Below are 11645 nucleotides of genomic sequence, written 5' to 3' on the forward strand. Positions count from 1 at the left end.
GGGGGGGGGGTGTATGCAAGTGTGAAATGGTCTGTTTTCTCTGTTTTCTTTTCCTTTTCTCATTTTCTTAATCACCAATACATGTACCTCGGTTTTATAATGTGGAAATTGTTGGAATCCGTCAGGGTCTTCCACCCTGGGTGCTGATGGGGACTCTGGCCAGGGGCCACAGACCACTCAGTCGGAATGACGGAGTCCAATGTGATAGTGCCAAATCGATCTCGTCATGTACCACTTAGCCCTACGTTTAAGTTCTTAAATATGTTTACTTCCAAGGGTGCACCACCACAGATGCGGGAGGGGGAACAAACTCTTTAATAGCTGCGGGATTTTAGGGTCTCTCTCTCTCTCTCTCTCTCTCTCTCTCTCTCTCTCTCTCTCTCTCTCTCTCTCTCTCTTTCTCTCGATCGGTATGGGTTTTGGGGCATTTTTCCCTAATTTAAAAAAAAATTGCGGGGGCCGGGGGGTCTTTTGCTTGGCAGGCGGGGAAATGTCTATAATTTTAAAAAATTGAATTCGTAAAACAATAATTTTGATTATTATCATTGTTATTTTTTGCTATTATTATTATTATTATTATTATTATTATTATTATTATTATTATTATTATTTGTAGTAAGGGTCACACTTTTTAAAATAGTTTCGAAACATGCTCGTTTCAGTAAACATACAGCGAACATTCGCATGAATCAATAGTAAGCTGCTGTCGAAGATTATACAGAGAGATTTCAAGAAATCGTAACTCAATATCCTGACCACAACACACAGAAATTCACTACTTTAAACGTAATGACTAGAGGGGATTTTCAGACAAAAGTTATGGTTTTGAACTTGTTGCGAATCATTCCTCGTATTATATGCCTCCTGTGCCATGGATTGGGCATGCAATCGTTGTGATGTGCACTATGTATACAGCGAATGTTTTTGAATATTATATTTATTATGGTCTGCAGGGGTAATAATATTATAGTGTAAAGCGCATAGAGTTTGCTGTCGAGCGGGGGTATGCGCTATATAAATGCTATTTATTATTATTATTATTCTTTGACTGATTAGATTTTCTTTTTTTTCTTTTTCTTTCTTTCTTTTTGGGCGGGGGATATTGACTTGAGATTCATCTGACACAGAGATTGTAGGATCAAAGTTAAGTTTTTGGAAAGAGTCTTTCTTAAGGACTGACGATTATTTTCAGAAGGTTCGTATGTGTCATTCCGGACTATATGAGGACCAGTATCGTAGGTTCGAATTCCTGACTGTTCGTATTTTAACTTTGAGTTTCAGTACGAGTTTTTAATGCCTTCTGCCCCCTTGACTATACTGTCGAACCTGCTGTAGCTGCCACCTGTTTAAGACAATTACTTGAACAAGTATTTTAGTATTTTTACCTTAAAATGACACTATGTAAGACAATCACGAGTCTAGGACAACCATGTATCTCCTCAACAATGGGTGGCCGTCTTAGACAATTTCAACTGTATACAGTCAAACCTGTCCAAGCCGAACGCACACTGTCGAGGAGAGAAGTGGTCATGTCAAACAGGTGATCATCTTATACAGTGTCATTATAATACAGAAAAAACGTAAAAAGGGAGAAGGGGTGAAAAATGGTATGTGTTTAACGCTCCTGTTAGATTATTTAAGAGGCGGGACCTCCGAGTTTAACGTCCATCTCCGAAAGGACCAAACCAAATGGGAAATTCGTGTAAAGTGCCTTTCCCAAGGACACAACGTCGGACCCAGTTAAGGCTCGAACCTCCGAACCCGCCATCTCACGACTACGAGTCCGATAGCCTAACCACTAGGCTACCGACGCCACTAGGAAGGGTGGGGGGGAGTAGTTTGAAGTTGTCGTTGTACAAGTGATTGTCTTGGGTAGGTGGTCGTTAGAGCAGGTTCAACTGTACATACATTTAGATGAACACTAAATTGGAGATTTTGTCTGCTAAAGATGTCTTTTTGTGGTGAAAAGGAATAATAAACGTCAAACTTAATGTTTGTTTTGAATTATACGTCTGTGTTGTTTCTCTTTTGGTGTATGAACTAATTTCTCTGATTTGGCAGCGCTGTTGCTACGTGCAGATCTGAGAAGAGCAGGGGTCACAATTAAAGAGTGATAACAGTAATTATTCATAAAGCTTACCGTATGAAATCTGACGTAAAAGGTCACTAAGAGATAGTCGAAACAGCTTTAACGACCACCCACACACCTGTTCGACGACTGCTTCCCATCCGTTCACCCCTCACCCCACTCACCCCCACCTCCTTCGCCCCCACTCGCTTCACCTTACAATCTTTCTGTATCATTGTGAAACTATCCAAGAAGACCACCTTTCTGAGGTGATTTTTTTCCTCCGTGACACTGAGTGGCCATCTTAGACAGGTTCCATTGTACATGGCCAAGTGGGCAGAGGGCATTAAAAACTTGTGAGCAAATCCCAAGCAAAAACATGAACTATAAAACAAAAAAGGCAATAAATGTGCACCACCTATTGGCGTCCAAATTCTGTGATACCAACTGTACTGTCTGTACTCTGTTTTCGAGGCGTAAGCGTATACAGACAGTCATTAAAACACTTTGCCGCCTTTTCTCGCCGATTGGCAATGTTTACCACCCAGTTTCTTTGGATTTTCCTCAAAATATAATGGCAAAGTGAAATGCTTTGTTTACGGTATGTATTCAAACTGGAGTCGGCTTTGGTTTTGGATTCGGATTCCGATAAGACGTTCTGTATTTAGGCCGACGACCTGACTTTCTTTACGAAATTTCCGGAATTATTGCACTCATTAAGCAATTACCCTGGGTAGGGACCAAATTCCCTGTAAAACAATCACCATTCAGACAAATTAGACGAACTTAGGGTTTATCCATTCAAAACTCCAACGAACTACCCTCATGAACAAAATAAGACATACACCCCAAGTTAATGATAGCGGCTTTTTAAAAATATTTTTTCTTTTGAGTTTACCCAACATGCACCAATACATTTTGAGAAAGAAGAATGTAAATTAGAAGAAGAACTCATTTGGATAGGGTTTTCAATGTCGGCTTATATATTTATATTTTTAAAAACTGATAAACGAACCGACAAAGCGACTCACTGCGGCCAACTACACCGCCCTCAATACCACAGAACAAAACTTACAGCCATTAATTTGACCCTTGGGGGGTTACCACACTATATATCCCTCCCCTTCGGTCTTCCTCTACTCTTCCTTACCCTAAAGCCATATCTATCTATCTATCTATCTATCTATCTATCTATCTATCTATCTATCTATCTATCTATCGATCGATCGAACGATCGATCTATCTATCTACCTATCTATCTACCTATCTATCTATCTATCTATCTATCTATCTATCTACCTTTCTATCTATCAGTCGATCTATCTATCTAATATCTGTCTGTCTATCTGTTTATCTATCTGTCTTCTATCTATCTATCTATCTATCTATCTAGCTATCTATCTTTCCATTTAGTCTATTTATCTGTCAGTCTGTTTATCTATATCTATCAATCTATCTATAATTCTATCTGTCATTCTATCCATCTATCTATCTGTGTATCAACCTATTTACTTAACTATCTATCTATCTATCTATCTATCTATCTATCTATCTATCTATCTATCTATCTATCTATCTATCTATCTATCTATCTATCTGTCTATCTATGTGCCTGTGAAGAGTGACACATTTTGGGAACAAACAGAGATGTCTGTATGTCGACCTACATTAATTCTGTATTGCTGCCTACCAATCTATGTACAGAAACGAAACAAGCGTCTGTGGTGTAGTGGTTAGGCACTTCGCCGCAACACACAAAAGACCTTTTGATGGAGAATGTTATCGAGTATCTCGGTCTTTCTACTGGGACGTTATATCCCTTTCAGCCTGGGATGTTCCTGACAGGCAAAAACGAAGCCCGCTGCCTAAATAATCTAACTTGTGTCGATGATGCTGTAAACAGACAGTAACATTCAAAACACTGACAACTGAAGGAAACACACTTAATGAATATTCAAATTCAAGAAAATTCATTTTAAACGTGCTCAACTAGACAAATTGCAGACAGATCTCTGCATAACCGAGTGGTGATTTTGTTCTCGCCAATAATGGGTCATTTCGAAGGCTGAGGTCAAGACAGTGCATATGGAATGGGCAGACAAAAGACAGACAAGGCACGAAGCAAGATGTTACACGTCATGAATATGTGAGACAGCGTGGTGGAATCAGGCTCTCGACAATTTTTGGGAAGGTAGAGTTATTGATAGCATCTTAAAGTTTGTCCACTTGTCTTTATTTGGATGAAAAAAATATCCTTGTATCTTGAATACAAACCGAGATATTTGCGAATGAAGGAGGTGGGGGTCACCTGTTTTCAGAGGCAAAATTAGTGAGAAAGTGGCCGCCAAAGATTAGTTATTTCCTTAACTTTAGAGTTCGCAGTAACTGAAAATTTACATTTTTTGTGCCTTTAATTAACATTTTTCAGAAAAACCCACTCAGAAATGAGTTCTTTAATGGGCATGAAAGGCGTTGAGCCAAAAAACAAAAATTTGACAAAAATTCACAGACCTGCGAAAAAATGCAAGTTTCTTCACTTTCATGACTTTGACAAGATCCTGATTCCACCACGCTGATCAGAGGATGGTTAGGTCTAGATCAACGCTTGTCAAAGGCTTTGGCGCCCACTAGAGAGCGATTTAGTCATTTAGATGGACTGTGGGGATCACCTGGATTATGATAGGTATTATCTTATGCCCCGCTAAGAAATAATATCATTATGCAGGTGAGCGGTGCGAAGATTTTAGCCTCTTATAGGGGTAAAAATGGATGCTGGTGATAAAAAGATAGCCAGGCATTGATCCAAATGTTTATCTGGTCTGCTCTACCTTAGTGGGAATCGAACACGAGCTATTTCACAGTAACTAACGTGACATATGAGGTAGTTTTTTCTGTCCTGTCAGTTACCAAAATTCTATACGTCACATAATTTGCACTAAGTACTATTTTTTCAAAGACAGCATTTAATAGGATTCTTAATATTATGTCTTTCAAATGTTCTGAACATTTAAAGTAGAAAAATAAATTAATTGATATTGAATTATAGTCCAAATGTCCGTCATTTACCGTGGAATAGCTTATCTCAAGTCTATTTTCTATGTGCTCATGTTCGTTCTGTGGCGAGTACTTACATGTATATTATGTTACCAACAGTCACCCCCCACCCCCACCCCCCCCCCCGCCCCCTACCCCACAATCCTCACCCGCCAAGTGGAAAATCGATATTCAAACTGAGTCGAACAAAACGTCTTGGACATGCTCAACTGGACACCTCGCCGGCTGGTATCCGTAAGTTTCTGCATCAGCGAGTTGCTGTGTTTAATTACACGTCAAAAGCGATTTGCGACGCACAATAGATCAATTGATTTTAAGACAATGCTTTAGCCGTCTCCGACAATAAATCACGTCTGTGTGGCCGACTGAGGCACATTTATTTTATATTTATACTTATATATACAAAATATTCTGAACCGACATGGTGTGTGGTTGGCGGGTGTTCTCGTGTGGATTGCCCCTTCTTTCCTTTCAAACATTTATTGTTCCTATCTCTCCTCTTTTTTTTTCTTTATTTGCACCAGATGTCTCTCTCTCTCTCTCTCTCTCTCTCTCTCTCTCTCTCTCTCTCTCTCTCTTTAACTCTCATCAAGTGCCAGATCTGTAACAGAAATGGGTAATCATGATTCGCAAATCATGTCTTTGCTTGGATGCTTTTTTTAAAACCCAAAAATATAATCTTAGTCTCTCCCCCATCAGTTGTCTGATTCTGTTCAGGTTATTCAAGTAAATTGCTCTGGGTCTACCCATGCCTTGTCTGCTTTCAAGGTGGCCAGTGAAAGAAAAATGTTTAAGCTTAAGGCATTTATCATTTAAGTGTCTTAGAAACTGCGTATAATATCTCTTCCAATAGTTTTATTAGGGAGCAGCCCACGAGGGCTTCTTAACGTAATACCTCCTTTGGTTTCTTTTTCTTCGATGAAATTGTCTACGGTATACCTAGAATCCTTAGTTATTTCATTTTATTTCATTTTTGCTTTTATTTCATTTTCACCTTTAATTTTCGCCACTTTTATGTCCTATTTGTGCCGAAAAATTCTTTTAAAAAATGAAACCAACCACCATGCTGAAGATCGGAGTTCAAATCTGAATATCATTTGAAATGTCCTCGTCCTTCTCGGTTCCTATAAGTTTATGAACCTGTTTATTACAGTCAGTCCACCTTTCTAAACATTGCTCACACAACCGGAAATAGCAATTCGCCTCTATTTTTAGACACAGCCACCTGCTCTAGAAAAACAACCCAAAGATAATGGCAAAGTGAACGCCCAAAAGAGATTTCACAAGTTGCAATCTTTCAGCAAAATGCGTGGGAACCGGATGTGATGAGAGCTTTTTGTGATATTTGGAATGATAATCGTACTTTGGAAAGGATGTAACGGTAGGATTCAATGGATTTTATCAAAATGGCATTTATTTCTTCAGCTTGAAAAGCCCGGAAATATAGCAGTGGTAGGATAAAGATATCCTTTGATATAGTGACATAATGACATTGTAAATGTTTTACACCGCCATTGATGCCATTTAGATCAGTTAGGGGATGGGCTACCAGGTATATCCCGGGCTAAGGGGGATACAGCGTTCCAGTAGAAACACAAGGAAACTCCATGAAAAATACACCCCACACGAGAATCGAAATCATGTTTTCTGCGTACGACGACGAACTGCCTAACTGCTTCATCAAAGACACCGATGATATATTTTGAGGCGTGCAAACCTTTTGATAGCAACCCCTAATTAATTATCAAGTTGTTTTCCCGCAAGACGTTTTCTCCTCTGCGCTCTTCAAAAGAGGAATCAGAAGATCAGATAATTTCATAAATAGAATGTAATTCCTTTAACATGTTCTTACGTTTGTGATCTCAGATCAACCTAAATATAGATCTTGTTCTTTTATAAGAAATGTCGGAGCAAGGAAAAAGCAAATTAAGAAGAATAAAATGTGTTTTTAAAACAAACCTTGTCGACACTCTGTAGATCATTTAAGAGGCGAGCTGCTTCCACCCTCCGTGCCAGAGCTTACCGGGGCTGATCGAGAGGATAGGCTTACAACGACCCAGCAGAAAGACCGAGATACTCGATCAAATTTCCTCGCACACTAGCACACGAGAATGAAACTCAGGTCTTTAGCGTGCAACAGTTAAATACCTAACTACTACACCACAGATAACAGTGCACAGTCTTTAGCACGCCGTGTAGGCTGCTGATATCAGAGAGGAACAATGCGTGTTTTGTTGTTGTATTTGGATGTTTTTTAATGTTGGTGTTTACGCCCTCAATCGACACGATATATAAGTGGAACTCGGATTCAACGAGGTCGTTGTGCCTGACCTAAAATCTCGTTGAATCCGAGTGTTCGTTATAGCAAACACGAGGTTTTGGGTAGATAATTATAGGCACTGAGCAAGTAATGTATAAAGAGAAGTTACAAGTAGTGCCTGAAATGCCTGCATATTATGAGCTGTGAAAAAAAGACCGATTCGTTCAAATACACAAGCCTGTGTCATCTCGATTGTTTACCAAGGAAGAAAGAAAAAGTTGTGGTTGTGAGTTGTGTTGCTGTGTAGAGCCGAGCATACGGCAACTTTTGATTCCTTAGACCAGCGCACAATTCATTACGTAGATCTACGTCAAAATAGCTTATTATTGTAATAATGATCAGTTGCCGGGGGGGGGGGGACTGACGCGTTTGTATATGCGACGTTCAACGCCGGGCCGCTAGTGCCCCCCCCCCCCCCCACCTCCCTGACACGCACACACAGCCACACGTGTGCAGGCCGCCCATCCGACCCCGACACACGCCAGAGTAGACACAGAGTGCCAACAGCACATGTGTTGGTATTTTAAAAGGCCACTGATTGGTCGCATGCAATCGGCTGAGTGAATAATGGTTCATGATGCAGGAGCAATGGATGGTTTCCGGGAATAGATAAAGTTTGTTCTGGGAGAAAAATTAGCGAAGCCACGTCTGCGGGGGCTGTTTACCCTGGAAGTGACCTCGTTGAATCCGAGCTCGCTGATTTAAGTTCTCGTTGAATCCGGGTTACTTTTATTGATTTTAAAGAAGGAAAAAAACGGGGAATCTATCTCATCTCGTTGAATCCGAGTTCTCGTTGAATCCGAGCTCGTTAAATCCGAGTTCCACTGTATTATTATTTAGGAAGCGGGTTTCCGACCCTGCCCGTCGGGGTCAACCCGGGATACGAGGGATACAACATCCCAACAGAAGGACGGAGATACTCGATAAAGATTATCTCCTCAATCTTGAATAGAATTCGAATCGTGTCTTCTGCGTGAAAGAGCAAAGCGCCTTATCGGTATACCACGGGCGCCAGTTCCATAATTAATGTTTCAGTCTAAAAAAAAAACAATCAAGGCAATCTTATCTCCAGATATAATATCATGTGTGTTGCTTATCAAATTTTGAATCAAACATAATTCCACCATCATCATAAAATGCGAATTCTGAATCAGACACTGGCGATGATGAGATTTATAGGATTTATTGTCTTTATTTGTTCGATACCGGAAGGAATGCCTGAAGTAAGCGGCAACCATTCAGTCCAAACAATTGCCTGTGAATGTTGTATAAAGTATAAATATGTCATCCAACTAGAAATACATCCATAAAGGTATCCAGCAATTGTATTCTCAACCGGGTTCACCAGACGTATTGGCTTACCGGATGAAAGATTCCATCTACAACAATAATATATTGCAAAAGAACTACTCCATACATTCGACTAGACGTAAGACGTCCAGTGTCTTTCTTTTGGGAATGCAAGTCTACGAGCTCCTGTATTGGCGAGCGTACCCTGCTCTGAGAGGAGAAAATGGGCAAGAACAATACGGGCGGGAAGATCAGACATCATCTAGTTCGGGCAAGCCAGACAATTGTAATTTATCAGTAGTGTGGGCGTACGAGTGCAAGAATATCGCTTTTTTTTAAATGAATGGGTGTGTACTCCTTCATCAATATAACTTACATAATTTAGGAGGCGGGCTTTGACCTTGCCTGTCAGGGCCAACCCCGGGCTGAGAAGGATTTAACTTTTCAGCAGAAAGACTGAGAAACTCGATAGAATTTTTTTCTCCCCATTCAGGAATCGAACTCGGGTCTCCTGCGTGCGGCGGCAAAGCGCCTAACCACAACACCTGTGAACAGGAATCACAAATCTCCGATGCAGTGGGACAAGGGCACTAACGTGTCATCAGGCTTGGGAAATCAAGAGGTATACATACCACCATACTTGCAAAGATAAAAACCTACTTCAGCACTTCATTCTTAATTAATTAAATTAAAAGTCTTTCGTGCATAACGTTATGTCTACCTTCATGTTGGTCCCGAAGAAAGGGGAGACTCTGTGTATGCTTTATAGGCCAAATGAGCTCCAAATGGAGGGATGCGGTTGACCTTTACCGCCAGAATGAGGCGTAGTAATACATATATGTACATTGGGATAAAAACAGAAAAATAAAGTTGTTCCTTTAGATGCAGCATTAACTGAAAGGTAATGATAAAACAGTACCTTATTGTTTATTCATCATTTGCGTTTTCAAAAAATTAGATTAATTTATCACTTTGACGCATCTCAAATATATTTTAATATGTGCTTGTGCTTTGTTTACTTGTTTGGGTTTTTCCCCTTTTTGACGGCTGGTGTAGAATATTCTGTTGTAAAGGAGACGATAAATAATCTATCTATTTATCTATTAATAAGTTTTTGACGATATGACCTGTGCCTGTATTCTATGCCTTTAAAAAAATTTTATTATTATCTTTTTTTCTCTTTTTTAAAAGGAGGGGGGGGGGGGGGGGGAATCTACTCGTTTTTGAAAAAGAAGCTCTCAACAATCTGCTTAATTTGAATAAACAGTGACAAGGGATTTAAAAAAGCTTACATTTGACAAAAATATATACAGCCATTCAATGTCCACCCAAAGCCCCAAAATGCCATTTTTGGGGTCTTTTTTTTCCTCCCCTTCTAACAAGCTCGTTGTGTGGGCACTGAACTCGTGCACACTGAGTGGACGGTATTATGTTTACAACCCTGGAATGTATGGCTAGTTATTTCCATGTGTGTTATCGGGATGGACGTGCAGGGTGGAGTGAGAAGGGCGGGGAGTATAATTATTAATGATGATGAATTATGAAGCAGGCCGCCCTCGAGTCCGATTTCAAGGGGGGGGTTTGTTTTGGTGTTTGTTTGTTTTTTGGTTTTTTAAAAGTGAAAACCCTCTTTACAGGGTGCTTGGTGAGTTATATTTAAGTCTCAACCGGCGTCTGTGGTGTTGCGGTTAAGCGTTTCGCTGTTGCCTGCGGGAAACCTTAGATCGTCCCGAGTGGGGAGAAAAGTTTTATTGATCTTTCTTCTGGGATGTATTTCTCTCTCAGCCCCATGCAGCTGGTCCTGAAATGCAGGGACGGAAGCTCAATCCTTAAAGGATTTTTATTGTATCGATTTTGGGGGGGGGGGGGGGGGCGAAAAAATACTTACTTGTAACAATTGTTTTATTCTGCTCAGTCGTACACCAGAAAATGTGCTGTTACAAAAATAGGGACTATGAGGGTATGATAATAGTATTATGTTTCATGGTAGGAAAAAAAGTTGAATAACTTTCTGTGGCTACTCCATTTCTGTAGGCACGAAGAAAGGTCTTAAGTAATATTGTTCTGCATTACTGGTTAAGGCTAATTTCAATCAAATGAGCCCAATCCTGAAAACTAGAAATATCTCAATGACCACCAAAACGAAAGTTCTGAAATGCTATGTATGGTCAACCTTTCTGTACGGCTGTGAATACTGGACAATCACTAAAGACAGTGAAAATAAAATAGAAACAATAGAAATGTAGTATCTTAGGAAACGTAAGAGTATCGTGAAACGGAAACAATCAAATCAGGTAGTGCTTGATGAAGCTCGCGTGAGACGCTCAATGTTAAAACCAATCAGGAAACGACAAATGCAGTTTTTGGGACACCTGAATAGACATAAGGGTCTTGAACATCTTGCTCTCATTGGCAAAATTGAAGGCAAACGAGGCAGGGGTGGGCCCAGAACAATCTACTTGGGGAACCTAAACAAATGGGTAACTGGGAAAGATCAGGGAAACGTAGCTTTTTTTAGAGCATCCGAGCAAAGGAATGAATGGAGAACCATGATCGCCGATGTCTGTTGCAGATCTGGCACTGGATGAAAATGATGATGATGATTACTGGCTGGGTAAAAAATTCCCACTTGTTACATGTCTGCAGCCGTTAAGAAATACGAGTTCATTATGATTTCATGCAAATGCATGTACGCAAAACGCTCAGGTTTTTATTTTCAACAAGAATAAATCAACATGGAAGAAGTCGATCATGAACACCGTTCTCTGTCTCTCTGCCTTTGTTCTCTGTTTCTATCCCTGTTTCTATTTCTGTTTTATCTTTCTGTCTGTCTGTCTGTCTGTCTGTCTGTTTGTCTGTCTGTCTGTCTGTCTGTCTGTCTGTCTGTCTGTCTGTCTGTCTGTCTGTCTGTTT

The sequence above is a fragment of the Aplysia californica genome, unplaced genomic scaffold, assembly GCF_000002075.1.
Source record: "Aplysia californica isolate F4 #8 unplaced genomic scaffold, AplCal3.0 scaffold00180, whole genome shotgun sequence".
Classification (NCBI taxonomy): Eukaryota; Metazoa; Mollusca; class Gastropoda; order Aplysiida; family Aplysiidae; genus Aplysia; species Aplysia californica.